Source organism: Notamacropus eugenii, chromosome 6 (genome assembly GCF_028372415.1).
Source record: "Notamacropus eugenii isolate mMacEug1 chromosome 6, mMacEug1.pri_v2, whole genome shotgun sequence".
NCBI classification, from domain to species: Eukaryota; Metazoa; Chordata; class Mammalia; order Diprotodontia; family Macropodidae; genus Notamacropus; species Notamacropus eugenii.
In genome coordinates this window covers 159599046-159616596 of record NC_092877.1, presented here as the reverse complement: position 1 = coordinate 159616596, position 17551 = coordinate 159599046, and the positions used below count along the sequence as shown (strand labels likewise).

Below are 17551 nucleotides of genomic sequence, written 5' to 3'. Positions count from 1 at the left end.
ACATATGTACACACACATATTTATATATATATATATATATATACACACATAGTACTTTGCAGAATTTAAGGTACTACATGGACATCACTTTCTGTTACTATTAATGTTTCACAAGGCTGAACAGAAAGTCACATACATAGCTTTTGACTCAAAGGAACCAGTAATCTTTTCACTTAAACAAAGGGTCTCTCTAATGTCAAAACTTTGTAAAAACACACATGGAAAAGGGAACGCTTGATAGGGAATTCCTCTTGTTTAGAAAACTTGTTCTTAGAGCTGCAGCCAGCTTGGGAGAGAGGTAGGAATGAATCAGTACAGTGAGCTCTGCTCCATGAACGTCTCCAAAACTATCTAGAAAATGAACCAGCTTGAATCCCAGTGGAGAAATCCAAAAAGAATCACAGTAAGTCGGTCATTTGTCCATATGAGTTTGGCCTAAGTTAATTCAGTGAGTTTGGTGGGCTCTGGGGATGAGTGAGGACAGGAGCACACCCTCCACGCCCATGAAGCATTCTAGTACCCACAGAGAGGCTGTCCATCAGCACACTGTGATGGGGACAGGTGGTAGGTTTATTGCCTGCTACCCAGTTCTGACACATGCAAGGCAGACTGAGAAAGGAGGATCAGTGCAGGGAGTTACATTCCTGGTTGGAGTGGCCCTGGAGGTATACAGAAAAATTCAGAAGCAATTCAGAAACCAGCAGAGCAGCAGTGGTGGGGTCTCAGCCAGGGCAGGGGTCTCTCTTATAGCATTTTGCCCAGGCTGTAGCGAGACAACCAAGGCAGAACTCCCAAACCAAAAGGGAACCTACAATTCTGCCATTCTGAAACGACAGAATTTTATGGCAAACAAAGATGAGTGGAGTCCAACATCCATCTACTTTGGCTCAGCTCTAAACGTAGGTCAGAAAGTTGCAGAGCTCAGGCTAGGAGGGCAGCAATTAGACTTTGCCCTGGATCAGACTCCTTCTGAAGCACTAAAATTTGCAGGTCTTCAGCCTTAGCTTGAGATTCTGAAATTACACAACACTCAAAACCCCAAGAGAGCAGCAGTAGGACCAAGGACAAATGTAGACCTTCCCTCCAGAATTGTGGTAGGGCTGAGCCACTAATAACAAATCCAAAGTCAGAAAATAGGCAAGAATATTAAGAAAACAAAAAGGAACTCAACTCTAATGAGCTTGGTGGCTAACATGCCTCCTCTTAATAGTCAACTCAGAATGGGACAGATGTCTGCCTCAATAAACAAGTTATTTCAGGCTTTTGCCCTACATACTTGTTAGATTTTGTGACATATGGTCAATGTAAATCACAAGGCTGGGGAAGCTAGGTGACAGAGTGGACAGAGCATTGGCCCTGGAGTCAGGAGGACCTGAATTCAAATTCAGTCTCAGACACTTACTAGCTGTGTGACCCTAGGCAAGTCACTTAACACTAATTGCCTAAAAAAAAAAACACAGGGCTTTTGGGGGAAATGGGGTTAGGGGTCCAACACTTCCAGTTATAAATGTTTCTTTTACTTTCATAACATTGTCTCTGATGGTCACAATGTGGATTCCTTTATGCTTGTTCAGGAGATATAACATTCTTTCATTTCTTTCATAATGCTTTATTATTTCAAGCTTGTCCTCAATAATTAAAGCTCTCTTTTTGCATGCATTGCTTGGTATTTTTCAACCAGGACATACGCTTAAGATGTTGAATCACCATTTTCTTTTCAAAGTTCACAAATGGAGAAGAACATCAAAATACAACCTTGTAGGATAATATAACATTGAGGTAATTGTTAGATGTTTGAGGTATGTGCAGGTTTGCAAGTGTATAAGTCTGTGACTTGTCTAAGCCTACCCTGCTCACTTCATCCAGGAACAGTTTTCTGCATTAATTTAGTGTTTCAAGGAACAAAATCACATATAAGCAAATGCAAAATTCATGTTATGCTGTTATTCCCTAATATATCAATCACATTGAGATAAATTTGTGTTTTCCAAACAAGTATTGTAGCAGAACTGACTACGGTAGGAAGAACATGAGGACCTGATTCTGCTACTGACTCTGATACTTGCTACGGGAACTTGATCACATAAATTCGCCTCTGTTATCTGTAAAATGGAGATAATAAAAATAAAAAGAATCAGTTACAATTGTAGCAGCAGCAGCAGCAGCAACAGCAGCAGTAGTAGTAGTAGTGGTAGTGGTGGTGATAGTGGTGGTTGTGGTGATAGTGGTGGTGGTAGTGGTGGTTGTGGTGACAGTGGTGGTTGTGGTGGTGATAGTGGTGGTTGTGGTGGTTGTGGTGGTGACAGTGGTGGTTGTGCAGCATACTGCTTACCTCCCAGGTTGCTGTGAAGAAAAACCTTTGCAAATTAAAAAAATACTGTATGATGATGTGACCTAATATAATCATTATAGGATTCCATGTGCTCAACTTTAAAAATATATCATAAAGTATTTCTACTTTCTCTACATGCTAGGAAATAATTACCTGATTGTCCACTTCAACATGGAAGACACTCTGTTTGTGCCAATCAGTGAGCCCAGTTTCAGAAAACCACCAAGAGTTCGTGGTGACATACCAAGTTTCAACAAAAGAAGAAGCCACCAGTCATACAAATATACCCAGGAATTGTACATCTCCCTGTCTGAAGGCCATTTGGGCTTTCAAAGGTTTCTTTGACCAACAGACATGAAAGCAGCTAGAAATTTAAAAATACTCAAGCATAGGCCTGAACAAAGTGAAAAAAATCAAGGAAGAAGAAAGTCTTTCTAATTTTTGCCCAGAAAACACATTTTCCCCTAAGGGGAAAATCGAATTTATGGATAGTAAGTCATCATGTATAATGACAGTAACTCACTAACCAGAATTGTGATTAGAACTTTCCCCAGGGCCTAAGTCATTTCCTGATGAATTGAATTCAGTGGTACTTTATTAGACTGTGAAATTTTTTGCACCTTCCTAAGGGCCTATATCTTGCCACCAGGAACTAGTGAGAATAAAGGCTCCTGCTTACAAATTATTAAACACCAAGGTTATTCTAGGAAATATGCAGAACAGAAACATATGAATGAATTGGTGTGGGACAATGGAAATAATGTTAACTCTAGAGTTAAAAGACTGAGGTTCAAATTTCACCTCTGGGCACCTTCCTGCCCAGTTGAGTGTAGACAGGTCACTTAACTTCTTCAGTTCTTCATCTATAAAATGAGGAGGGTGGACTAGATGTCTTCTGAAGGTTCCCATCAGTTCTATATTCCATCACGTAATTTGCTCATTACAACCATTACTTAAAGCAACCTCTGATTAAACAGCATTTTTCTCATGGTCTAATTAAATAAAGGTATCCATGCTTGAGAGACCTCCCTCATTTCCCCAGAAATAGCAGGGAGAAAGAAAAAAACGCTGGCAATATTGAAACGTTTTCTGTAACATTTTTCATACAACCTCAGAAGAGGAAAATTTTTGGTAAGAGAAAGGTGTGGGAGCTGCAAGAGAACTTAGAAGGAACTGGGCTGAAGGAGACTGCAAATGTATTTTGGAAGGCTAGTCATGAGGAAAATCAGAAATTAAATTTGAGGATGAGAAACTTGGGATAAATTATGGGAAAACTGAAGAGGAATAACCTCCAGGTTCAGCTTTTACTGCCAGGTTTGTAAGATAAGGTCACAGGAGAAAGAACAGCTGAGGAGATAAGGATTTAAGCTGAATAAGAAAGGAAAACGAATCATAAATTTTATTTTGAGGGGTTGATACTAGTGCAAAGGCTGAGATCTTAATTTGGGGGCAGGATAAAATGTGGAAGAACTTGACAGTGAGCTAAAAGAAAACAAATTGCACTGAAAGAGACAGACTCAATGTGAAAGATGTTAAGAATAAAGATCTTGAAAAAAAAAGAAGAGAGTTGCTAAGGAACGATAAGAAAAAGTGAGAAAAATCAAGTTGTAAATTAAATTTGTAAGCAAACCAAATTACTAAAGTAAATAAAAGCTTAGTGAGAAAAAGGAAAGGAAGCAAGGTGTGGTTGCAAAGTTATTGTTGAGTCCAAGAGTTCAGTTTCTGTCAAATTGATAAGAAAAGATAAAAGCTTTAAGGAGGTGAGAGATAAATACCCATAAGTAGTTAAAAAATAAACTGAGAATCTCATTTGGTATGAAGATCAGGAAAATGTTTTTAGTAACTTGGATCAAATCTATTTGTACTTCTGCTATAGCCAATGTTTCAAGTTTTATTTATTTATTTATTTTATGTTTCAAGTTTAAACTGTTCTCCTTTCTAACAGATAAAAGGAAGAGACTAAAGGAATATCTCTTTACATTCCAGGTTACTGGGAATAATGAAAAATTCCTAAAAATAACATGAAACAAATATTTAATAGGAACAAGAAGGATTCGAAGTACAATTTGTTAAGTGGCTGGATATTAGAAACGTAACACAGAAGGAAAAGAAGGCAAGGGTCAACTACACACTTTGAGCTAAAAAGAGTAACAAAAAAAAAAAAAAAAGGTCCTTACAGAAAAGGAAGATCCTGGATTCTCTGAAGAGGAAGCAGTCTTTTATCATTGAAGGCATGATAAAGTGGAACCAAAGAAGCTATCTTGTGAGAGTTCATACAGGAAGGGCTAGAATATGAAAAGATGAGTACTCATTGGTGACATCCTATTAACAACAAAAGAGATATCTATAGTCATCCAGACTGTACATCCAAGTCATAAGAGAGGATCTTCCAATTCTTGTGAAAATAGATAAATGCTACCCATTTCTGGGTAGCATGAGTCAAATGGGCAAAAATGATACTAAAGAAGGAATTTAGAAGTGATTGCCAAGTATGATGATTGTTACATAAACAGTTGGCTTAGAAAATGATATTTAAGAATGAGATTTGGATTTCTGGAACACAGCTGAAAATATAGAGAAGAAGGATTTGTTGTCTGGTATGCGGGACAACAAAAACAAGTAAGAATGCATTTGCCTAACGTCTTGCAAATTTATCTTTAAAAAGTTCCAAACTAAAAACGTCTGGGAAAAGACAGCTTCCAATGGATATACACCAAGTTAGATATGTTACTATAATCAAAAAGCATACCGTTTGACCCACTAATACCACTACTAAGTCTCTACCCACAAAAGATCAAAGAAAGAAAAAGACCCACAGCTACAAAAATATGTTGGTACTTATTTTTGTGGTGTTAAAGAATTGAAAACTGATCAAGTATGTATCAATTGGGGAACGACTATACAAGCTATGTTATATACATATGGCGGAATACCATGGCACTGTAAGAAATAATAAAAGGGACTGTTTTTGAGAAACCTGAGATAATCTGTATGAACTGAGGCAATGTGAGAAGACCATAAGCAGGAGAACAATTTAATACAATAACAATGATACTGTTAAGACAAACAACATTGAAAGACTTGGGAACTATGATCAGCAGGATGACAAACTACAAGCCTGCAGGTCTCGTGATGAAACATGATATCTGCCTCCAGATAGAGAGGCAATGAACTCAAGAATGCAAATTGAAGCATATTTTTTGGACATGGCCAACACAAGAATTAACTTCTTGATTATACATGTTTGTAACAAAAGTTTTGTTTTTTTTTAATTTCTCAGTTTAGGGAGAGGGGTTAGTGCACAGGGGAAAGAAAGGGAGGAGGAGGAGACAGATCTTATTTTTTAAAATAAGATTTAAATTTTTTTAAGTAAGAAAGTATCTAAAGTCACCTAAATTTCACAGATGACCAAGAAACCCAAGAAAGGATCTAACAATAAATAACTCAAGCCTAAATATAATGGAAGTGCTCAGATTAGGCAGAAAGAATTTAAAAAACAAACTATAGGCCCTAATGCAAGGAGGCAAATTTGCCCTCATATGTATCACTGAAACTCACTGGGATGAAACCCATGTGCATATATAGGTATGCATATGCTTTATGCATATATATGCATATATTTTATTCATAAGAAATAGGGGAAACAGTAGAGGGAAATGTAAAAACAAAAGTCATCCTTACAAATCTATTGTAAAATGATAAAAGTTACAGAAAAATGAAGAAAAATTGATCGATAGATGTGAAAAAGTCCGTGAACCAGAGTAAGGAAACATGGTGGAGATCATTTAGGTGAAGATCGGTAGAGAGAGAAATGGAATTGATTTTCTCTTTGGTTTATAGTATAGTCCATCTAAAAAAAGAGAGAGAAAGGAGAAATAGATCACAAGTTTGCCATGATTTAGTAATGATGAAAAACTTCAGGCAATTGTGACATCCCTCTCTATCTGCCAAAAGTAGTTCAATAACTTTTCTTTTTACTTGCCTCAATGAAGATTTTATTCTTCAAAAGATACAGGAACTCACAAAGTGAAATTCTGTTCTGAATCTGATTCTAATAGGAAGAAATCCTGGGGCAAAGAGGATGGGAATGTAGGGGATGGGAAACCTACAATTCATAATAGAGGAAAGATAGCCAGATACAGTCTGACATGTACCCCCAAATTCTGAGAAAGCAGATTTCAACCAGCTCAGAGGAAAGAAAAGTAGGCACTCGTAGACTAAACTATTTTTTTTATTTCAAATTTTTATTTTTCTGAACTTGACATTTAAAAAAGAATATTTCCCCAAGGAACAGAAAAGGAGGACTGTATGCAAAACTGTGCATAGCCTACTAAGTATATTTCACATTTAGCATAATAGTCCTAATACTGTTCTGTTTGACAGCATCCCTTCCAAACTTCCACTCCTTTCTGGTTTTTTAAACAACTATTGGTACTCACCAATATTAATACTCAACAACTATTGATACTTGAACAACATTGATACTCCTTTCTTTTTCTTTTTCGGTAGCACTATCAGTACCACTAACAGTCTTCTTCCAGTTTCTTCTCTCCTGCCACTGACAAAGAAATAAAAGCATATAAACAGACACTTTCCTTGTAACAGATAATAGGATAGGGAAAGGATCTGTGATTTCACTGATATAGGGAACTACCAAGCGAGGTTAACTCTCTCTACCAGTTCAAGTCAATACTTTCTCTACTACTTTACACTCTTAAAGAGTTGCCTAGAGCCCTGACAGGTTGAGTGATTTACCTAAGGTCACAGAGCCTTTCAGAGGAAAGGTCTGAACCTGGGTTTTCCTTTCTGTGAGGACAGATCCACTGCACCAAACTGCCCTTCAACAAATAAGCATAGTCTATAAAACAAATTTAGACCATGACTACATCTGAAAATGTACCTCTCATCCTGCAGCATTGGTCCATCACCACTTTGACAAAAGGTAGAAAGTTTAATCCATCAAAAGTTCCTCCCAGTCATGATTGATCATTGTTTTCATTAGAGGTCTTGAGTCTTTCACATTGTTTTCCTACCATAATGGTGTAGCCATTGGAAAGACTGTGATCCTGGTTCTGCTCACTTCACTCTCTATCAGTTCATACAAGTATTCACAGATTTCTCTGAATCCGAATTTTCATCATTGCTTATATTTCAATAATATTCTAATCTGTTCAAATATTCCCCAGTTAATGAGTAGCCACTTTGCTCTTTGCTGCAACAAAAATATGCATTTATGTGTATATATGTATAAATATACATATACATAGATGTGACTTGTATGTCTCTGTGTGCGCACCATTAGTACACATGCACTAAAATTCTACTAGTTGGCACAATGAATAATAAAGTGCCACACAGAATCAGAAAGACCCAAGTTCAAATCCGACCTCAGAAATGTACTAGCAGTATGATTCTGGGCAGGTCATTTAACCCTATTTGTCTCAGTTCCCTCATTGGTAAAACAAGTTAGAGAAGGAAATGGCAAACCACTGCAGTAACTCTGCCAAGAAAACCCCAAATGGGGTCTTCTAAGAGGCAGACATAACTGAAAAGACTGAACAATACTATAATTCTGCAAGGAAAGTCAGTCCTGGAGAAACAGGAGATGTTGAATAATGGAATTCTATAGACCTAAAGGGAAACAATTTTCTTGAGGATGAAAAGTGGGATTTGTCTGAAAAGACCAATGCCACAACCACATGGAATTCATGAACAACTTAGATTTGTAAAAGGTATATAAAAAAGTTGGAAGCAAAGGAAGGCAACAAAAAATGAACATAATAACAATGATCCTGTCAAAATAACATTATGGGTGCCAGAGTTTGAAATTGAATATAGCTGGTGAGGAAAGAATAGGGTGTTGCATTAGCTGTATTGGGTGAAAAGGGAAGATCAAAGAATGATAGGACCTTTGCTTGAAAGGAGTGAGAAAGTAACTGACGAGAGAAAAGAGGAATCTCTTCATTTTTGTCTCACTTCTGCTTTTTTCCTCCAAGAGAAATGAACTTTGTCAAAGAAATGACTGATCAAAAATAGCTATCAGGCAGGTGATATCCAGGGATAGAAATAAGAACTGCTCTTGATGGAGTCAAGTCACCTAACTTGAATAAACTATAATCTTAGGTACTCAAAGAAATGGAAGATGTGATGGCAGAGCCACTATGAGCAATATTGGAAAGATCATGGGAAATGGAGACATAGCACATAGCAAGGGGGTAATGGTCTTGATTTTTTAAAAAGTCAGGAGGACAGAAACTCTAAGTTAGGGGTGGGGAACCTGCAGCCTCCAGGCTACATGTGGCCCTCTAGGTCCTCAAGTGTGACCCTTTGACTGAATGCATACTTCACAGAACAAACACCCTTAATAAAAGGATTTGTTCTGTAAAACTTGGACTTGGTCAAAAATCCTGGTGAAATTATATGATAGATTATTAAAGAGATAGTGAACACCTAAGAAAGAAGCCCTTTCCAATCAATAACAGGACAAGCTAGACTAACAGTTTTTGACAACTACTAAACTGAGAATATTGTAGATGTAGTTTATCTAGATTTTCTCAAAGCCTTTGCTAATGTATTACATACTATTCTTTTAAAAAGAACGAAAAGTTGTACAATAAACAAAATACAATCAGGTAGATTTTGGAATGGTTCAACAACTGGACTCAGAGTTAACTGGTCAATGTCACATCAGCAAGTACTCTTCAGGGGTATGCCAGAGGGATCCGGTTTTGTTTTGTTGTTGTTGTTGTTGTTGTTGTTGTTGTTGTTACTTCATATTTTTATCTATTTTGATGATAAAGGCATGCTTATCCAACCTGCAGAGGATACAGTCAGGAGGGACTAGACAATAATATACTGAAGGACAATTAGGATATAAAAGCTACAAAAAAATATCTTGATCCTGACAGAGCATTGGGCTAAATCAAATAACATGAAATTTGACTAAGATAAATACAAAGTCTTAAATTAAACTTAAATGAGTCTTAAAAGACTCAAAAAATAAACTTCACAAGTGTAATATTGGTGAAGCATTTTCTCAGAAAGATGTGAGCATTCTAGTGGATGGCAAGCTCAATCTAAGTTAACAGGTGGATCTTCTCACAATGAAAGTTATTCAATCTTGGGTTGATTAAGCAAGAACTAACTGTCATGTAGAAGGAAGGGGGTGAATGCCTCTGTATTCTGCCATGATCAGACCACATCGGGAATACTGACAGCCACATTTTAGGAAAGACTTTGATAAACTATAGAATATCCAGAGGATGACCCCTAGAATGATGATGGGCCTTGAGTCCATGTCTTGAAAGAATTCGTTGAAGAATTGTTTAGCATTTATGAAGACAAGAATTCTCAGAGAGAACATGATAGCTATCTTTAAGTTTTTGAAGGGTTCTCATGTGAAAGAGGGCTTAAAATTTTTCTGTTTGGTCCCAGAAACACCGAGAAGTTACTAAGTGTGAAATGTCGGGTCCAGGTAAGGAAAATTTTTCAAATAATTACAGCTTTCCTAAAGTGGAAAAGAAGGAGTGCCTCAGGAGGTGGTAGGTTTACTCTTCCCCACCCCCACCCCTTGAATGAGATTCAAGGAAACACTAGATGACCCCATGGGGGTTGATATAGAGGTGATTCTTTTTTCACCTATGGCTTGGATTAAAGGAATCACTTTGGTCCCTTCCAGCTCTCAGAGCCTATGACTGTTATCAAAAGGAGTATGCACATAGTATATATTACCTAGTGTTCCAAAACACATCTTTCTGAGAAGGTTCTTGAAATACTTTATTTATCTGCCCTGCAACTTGGTGGTTTCTCATGTCTGCAGACTGTTAGTTTCAGAATTCATAATTTTTTTTTTAAAGATAGATTAAGCTATCAAAAAAGAAATTATTTTGAATGAGTTGAGGCTGAGAAAGCAAAACTAAGGGAACATTGGTACACAATGATTTCATGATGTAAATCAAGAAAAGTCAAAAATGCAGCTGATCTTTAATTAACTGTAACAACCTGTGTACGTACCCCAGCACAGAAGCCCATTCCCTTCAGTTTACCTGGGGAAGTAGGAGTTATACAAGTAGAAGGATACATATGTGGTCATATGGCTATTTTCTTGGGATGGGGATTTAACAATTTTTCTTTGTTCTAAGCAAAGATTCAATGGAACCGGGATTATAAAACAGAGAGATGAATGCAGCATTCTTTAAAAGGCTCATTAAAATATTTTTAAAAAATAATTTACATAACCTGCAGGCCTTTCATTACCACTTTAAGGAGGTGAGAAAATAAATCATTAATATGCATAAAATCTTTCTGAAGAATTTTTTTTAGAGGAAGCTTTCCCAACCTCCTCTACTGAGGACCTCCAAAACCATACTGAACTTCAGCTGTTTAAACTTCATAAATAAAGACGCCTGCAAAGAAATTCAGTGTTTGATTTCGTTGACTAAACACAAGTCCTCACTGAGAAGGCATTAACCTTAAAAGTTATTGCTAAGAGATCTGTTCCTTCACAGCTGTGCCTTCGTTTGTTTGTTATAGGACTGCACAAACATTCAATTCCTATTTTAGTCCAATTTTTAGATTGGGGGAGAAATTAGGCTCAAGTATGTGCACATAACAACTCTATCAGCATTGGGAGGCTATCAGTTTAGCAATGGTTCAGTTCAGAACAAAAGCCCCTAGGTAGGCTTGGATCAAGAGGTGATCTCTAAAACAGGAGAGGTGTGGAAAGAATGTAGTCAACATTGGTAGAACCATCTTACAGCTGACTTTCAATTTTCTAAAGGATCAAGTGTTGTGTATTATCCTAGCCTTCCTTTCCCCTTTGCTACATGTTTTGTTACTCATTGGCACTTCCAACAGAGAGATAAATTAATTTTTAATAGTTATAATTTTTAATTAACAGTTCTTAGTAAAGGGGGGGGGGAATATCGTAGAATATCATATATACCATCAGGCAGGGTTTCTAATATTGGTTTGTTTTGTTTTCACTGTTTTTCTTCTTTACAAAAGAGGGTTTCTAGAAAGGATGGAAAAAGTACATCTGGCTTGCAAGATGTAATAAAGCAGTAAGCATCAATAAAACAAAGACCTATAATAAAAAATCAGATTTCTGAAGCTACTGGTTAAAATAAGGTCTGAGGATTTGTTGTTATATCTTCCAAGATGACTCTGAGCGATAATTTTAGCATTATCGCTGTCCTCTATGCCCCAGTCCTGTTATATAAATACACCTTGGAGAGCAGCTTTTGGGGCAATCAGAAGTCATGGCTGCTCATTCTATAAGACTCAACATTTCAGGCCTGCAGTAGTATGAGTACTCTCAGCTGCTATTTCTCATGCTATCTCTCATCGTCCCATTTCCTCTTCTCATAATCTCACTCTCTTTTTTGTCTCTCCTTCTCAGTCTGATTCTCCCTTTCCTTTTCTCTCTTCCTCTGTTTCTCTCTGTCACACTTGTTTTACCTCTTTATATTCATATATTTGTATTCATTTGTATTTAAATCGTTGTCCTTTCTTTTAATTTTTGTTTTTGTCTATCTTTGTTTCAGCATTCATCCCTCCACCTTTCAGCCTTTCTCTGTTTATCTCTCATTTTCTCTGTTACACACACACAAACATACACACATACACATAGAATTAAGCAGCATATGGCAACTTGGCTGCAAACGTGAAAAATAAGTCTTTTAACAAGAGCCCAGGATACCCTTAAAGTTCATTTAATCCAACCCCCTCATTTTAGAAATGAAGAAATTGAGGTCCAGAGGATGTAAGTCATGACCACACAGGTAGTGAGCCAGGTAGTCAGCCTGGTAGAGCAAAAGAGTAAAAGTGTCAAATCTGCAGCAACAAGAGCAAAGGGGAATGGATGCTACAGAGAATCTGAAAATTCACCTAAAAATGAAATTTTTGTTCCTGGACTTCCTATTCCCTCTGCTTTGGCTTTTCCTTGAAATCAGTACTTGTGGGGTCCCTCAGTATTTCCTTCAGGATTGTGTTTATGTCTTCTTCACTAAAAGAATGATCCTTGGAAAGAGGTGAGACTGCAATGGGAAGGGAAGGGAAAGGATAAGCAAAGGTAATTATCATGGAAGGCATAGAAAAATGGGGTGAGAAAATAAAATGCTGGAGACTTTAATGATGATCAAAAACCATTTTAAAGAATTCATTACTTTTTAATTTTTTTTTTAAAAATGCCTTATCTCCAACCTAACAGGGCTATGAAGTGTAAATTATCTATAATTGAAAATAAATAGCTTTTCAATTGTTATCACCATTGCAGGACAAGCCAGAAGCTCATTCAGTCAAATCTATCACATTAGCTTACACCAAGAGGAGTGATGGAAATAAAAATGGAACCTCAACCAGAGACACAATTTTCCCCCCATTTACATTTTTCTGGCCACTAAATATTCAGTCTCTGGCACGAAATCTTTTTTCCTCATGAATTCAAGCTGGGCACAATATGCTCCATCTCTATTCTTTCTCCCTGAGGTAAAAAAAAAAATAACAGTAGCTTGCTTGATGTTTATTGTCATTAATATCACTCACAAGATATCACTTTATTTTACTCATTCAATTATCAGACAATGTACAAACACCTGTCTTCCATATTTCTTATTTTAACACTGGACTTTACATTGCTCAGCCCTAAATCAGATAATCTACTTGTCAATTCCCATGTCCCCAAGATAATTTTTATTCTACTTGTTCCTTTTTATTCATCATGGGTAGTAGCCAAAGTAGAAATGATAATATAGGATCTTTTCCCCTCTTTCTCCCTTGTCACCAATCCTCCCTGAATGCATTCTATAACTTAGTCGGTATTTTTCTTGTCTATTCAACAAGGGATTATAGAATGGTGGAATTCAGAGGTGAAGGGACCCTTAGAGATCATCTAATCTAACATTCTCATTTTAGAAATAAAGAAACTGGAGCCCATAGAGTTCAAGTGATTTACCCATGGTCACACAGATAGTGAACATCACAATCAGCCAGAGACAGGATGCTAAAGAGCAGACATATCAAACCTGCAGCAGCAAGAGACCCTCAAAACTCCCATGTGAGGACAGGAACCAATTAAAATATCATTGGAAAATGTTAAGCAAAATAAATAAAAATACAATATAATATAATTTCTAAATCAATAGGCAATCTTCACCTCAGATATCTCTGAAGTAGAGTGATCATCAAGCTGTGAAAAACATTGTGTTTATGAGAAGGAAAAGATGGTCTTCTCCCTCACCCAGTACTCACTCACGTACATTCTATACTCAAATGAGTAAATCTTGCCCAATTTCCAAACAATCTGTGATAAAGATGTGGCTAGTATATGACAGAAAAACCTCCCCACCTACCCCGCCCCAAACATACTTGTATATACTCATGATTCTCTTTGATCTGTTTTGTGGTTCAATCATGAAGCTTCATCAGCTTACAGAATTTTCTTATTTGCAACCCCTTCCACTAATGCAGATAAGCCACAAGAGTAACTACTTGGGATTCTGAGAGGTTACATGATTTTCCCATGGTAACAAAGCTGATAAATGTCAAAAAGGCAGGATTGGACTCCAAAGAATTCCTCCTAATTCTTTGCCCTAGAATAGGCATATTGTTCAGCATAACCTGGGCAGTTATGTGGCTCAGTGGATAGAGTTCAGGCCTTGGGATGAGAAGGATCTGAATTCAAATCTGACCTCAGACACTTGGTAGCTGTACGATCCTGGGCAGATCACTTAACCCTGTTTGACTCAGTTTTCCTATCTATAAAATGAAAAGGAAATGGTAAAGCACCCCAGTATCTATGCCAAGAAAACCCCAATGGGATCACAAAAGTTGTTCATGACTGAACAAGAATAATAAACATATTCTAAGAGCCTTGTAAATTCTGTCAAAATCCAATGTCAAGTCCATTGAATCAGAGAACTTAGGAAAAGGACCGTTTCTGCTTTTCTCCTTGGAGTAGTGTGGTACAGTGGAAAACATACTGACTCCATGGTCAGATGGCCAGAGATCAAGCCCTACACCTGATGCTTCTACCTATGTGACCTGGGACTAGTCACAACCTCTCTTGGGATCAGTGTCCTCATTTGTCAAATCAAGGGTTTAAACTAGGTGGAAGTCTGCTGAGTTCCCATCCAGCTCTAAGTCTAGGATCCCATGGGAAGGCTGAAGGAAAATTCTCCCTCACTTTGAGCATAGAAAAGGAGCAAAACATCTGGAAGTGACTAAAGTGTATAAAATAAGCATCAATAAAACAAAAAATTAAAATCAAGGAACCAATACATTTCTTACAAACTGGCTAAAATAAGATTTGAGTTAAATTTCACTTAGTCCACCTAAAACAGAAGATTGTATCTCAGCTGTGATTTTTTTCTTGGAGACCATAAGTGTTAAACAACTTGCCCAGGGTCACACAACTGGTAAATGTATGAGGCTGGGTTTGAACTCAGATCCTCCTCCTGATTCCAGGGACAGTGCTGTATTCACTGAATCACCTAGTTGCCCCTCAGCTATAATTTTAGGATCATCACTGTCCCCTGTGCCCCAAACCTGTAATAAATACATCTATAAAAAAAGGAAAACATACTTAATAATTACTATCCCTCTTGAGTTATAAAGTGATATTTGTCATCTCCATTTGCCAGATGAGAAAAAAAAATAACATTCTGGAAAACTATTGATTTTCTTAGGACAGACAAGAAGCCACCAGGAATAAAGTTCAGATTTAGTCTCCTGGCACCATTAACCAGGATCTCTCTTTTAAGGCCTTTTTTATGAAGCAGATTCATTCATGTTACTTCCCCTTCCTTTGTTCCTAATGTCTTAACTTTAACTCTGCTACCTTACAAGAAATCTCTAGATTTCTCTGAGAACCAAGATTCACCTTGAAATATTATATACTATTCTAACTAACATTCTGAAACACTGCCAGATGCACTATGTCACATACCTCTGGTCGTTACTAAAGAGCTCTCAGCCTTTTACTGGTGTATTTTAGAACTACTTTGGATTACTTGAAAAGGGTGAGTGTCTTGAAGATGAAACATGTTTCACCACTGAAAGTTCACATGTCTATATACTTTTCATATGTCTGTATCTTTTTCTTTTTCATTTCCTGCAGACTTATATGTAACTTAGAGAAAAAAATACATTATCATCACAATTTAGACTCCAGAAAATTTACTTCCAATTCAGTTTGTTACTATAAATCCAAATTTCAGTGGTCCTTTGACTGTAGAACAAAAATAACATCAGTCATAGTGTGTATTGTGCCATCTCTGGGCCTCCTATATTGATCTGTGAATTGGCTTAATTAACGATGAAATCCTCACTATGTCTCATTGATCTAAGCAAATTCTTTATAATCCCTTTTGTTATTTCTATATTTTCAGATTTTTATTTTTTCCTTTGTTCCAATGCAAGAGATAGATATTTCTTAATTATTTTTTAAATAAATAATATGTATAGATGTATAGTTTATATTTGGAACTTAAAGGGAAGGAACTGGTAAATAAATTGAGTTGAAGACATTAGGAAAAGAAGCACAAATAAGCTGGAAACCTTTGAAAGCTACAGGTTTGACTTCTAAACTTAAGAGAAAAACAAGTTGTACAAAATAAAGATGTGCTGTTTCACGTACAATCCTCATTTTGTTGTTGTTTTTCTCCCATGTATGTGGAAATATCCTATTTTATTTGGTGTTTATTAAGTTCAGAAATTTTTAATAGAAGTTAGAATGTAAAGGAAAACCAGAGCAAAAGCTAGATAGCTATGTGCTTAGGGCTGAGTCTTCATTGGGGGAGTGGGGCGCAAAGTGAGAGGTTTAAAAATTCTGAGGCACTCCAAAGTCACCTCTTTTGCAGGTCAGGGAAGAGAGGAAGAAATGAGGCTCAGGTTTGGAGAAGCGTGTATATAGTAGGACAGGGAACTGTAATCTGGTAGATTCCTATTTTAACTAATTATTCTTGCTAGCTAGATGCTAAGCTTAGTTATTTCTGTGTTCCTCTAAATTCCATCATGCTTAGGAAAAGTTTGGGTTGCTCCACCAAGCTATAGCTCTTGGGGAGGGAGGCAGAAAGGACAAAGAATTGCCTGATGTTGCCATTCCTGGTTTCAAAGGAAAGTATGGGATCCTCAGAACTTTCAGGAAATCATGAGAGACATGTGTGTCATGTTCCCATGGAGAATAAATGGTAGGATTTTTTAAAGTCATAAATATTTTCCTTTCCAAAAATTGAACTTTTCATTCTGGGAGTTTCTTTGCACATGCACTCACTGAGTAAGTCAATAAAAGCAAACCCTAAATGTCTAATGAATCCTCCAGGAAGCTTAAAGAGTCATATTAAAAGATAAACTTCTAGCATCACATACCAGCCTAAAGTCTGATGCAAATCAGGGATTGTACAGGGCCAAGAGGGTCCCAGGGGGTGCAAGTCAGAGGCACAGCCTGTTCCCGTGGGAACGGTGCTGACGCACACCCTGGCAGAAGCTCTGTATGACCCTGGAACCTGATGTTCCCGCAGATACTGATGTCCCCTATAGTAAAGTAACAAGTGAGCCTGGGAACCTAGGAACTAGCTGCAGGAACAAGATAAGCTTCCTTACTTACTGCGGGTGTAAGGATGTGGAATAGTCATGAGATGGTGAAGTAATGGGATGAGCTCAGCATGTATATGATTGGTGGATACAGCCTTTATAAACCCTAACCTTCAGCTGAATAAAGAGAGTTGCTTGGATCATCTTGTCTCTGGTCTCCTTCCTTAAAAGTGCACAGATTTCTCAACCCAGACTGACAGGCTTGTAGAGGCCTGTTGGTCAGGGGGATCCAGGGTGCTCGGGCCCAGACCCCGAGCAATTGGCGCCCAAACAGGGACATGACTTCACTGAGCAGAGGCCCCAGTTTCCCCAGGTGTTTCCAATACTGGATAGTGCAAAAGACCCAATTCATCCATAGTCTTAAAATCTCCTTGTTTTCCCAGTGCTCTCACTATGTGTTGCATACATGATTCAGGGCCACAAGGTGGTGCTGTAGCACTTACTTCCACATTTGAGTGCAATTCCTCACACTCATCACTAGAGGTTCCCCTTGACCCTTTCTTCCTCACTTTCTTTGTCTCAGGCTCCCTTTGATCCGCTAATTCCTCATGTCCCGTGGGAGGATCTGTACCTTCCTCTTTCACTGACATAGTCCTTTTGTCTCTAACTGCTTTAATCTTTTTCTCA

At 37.5% G+C, this 17551-nt stretch overlaps 1 pseudogene; it reads left to right on the top strand.

The window, feature by feature from the left end:
* Positions 1-503: 503 nt before the first annotated feature.
* Positions 504-17551, top strand: part of LOC140512169 (inosine-5'-monophosphate dehydrogenase 2 pseudogene) — a 159716-nt pseudogene continuing 142668 nt past the window's right edge.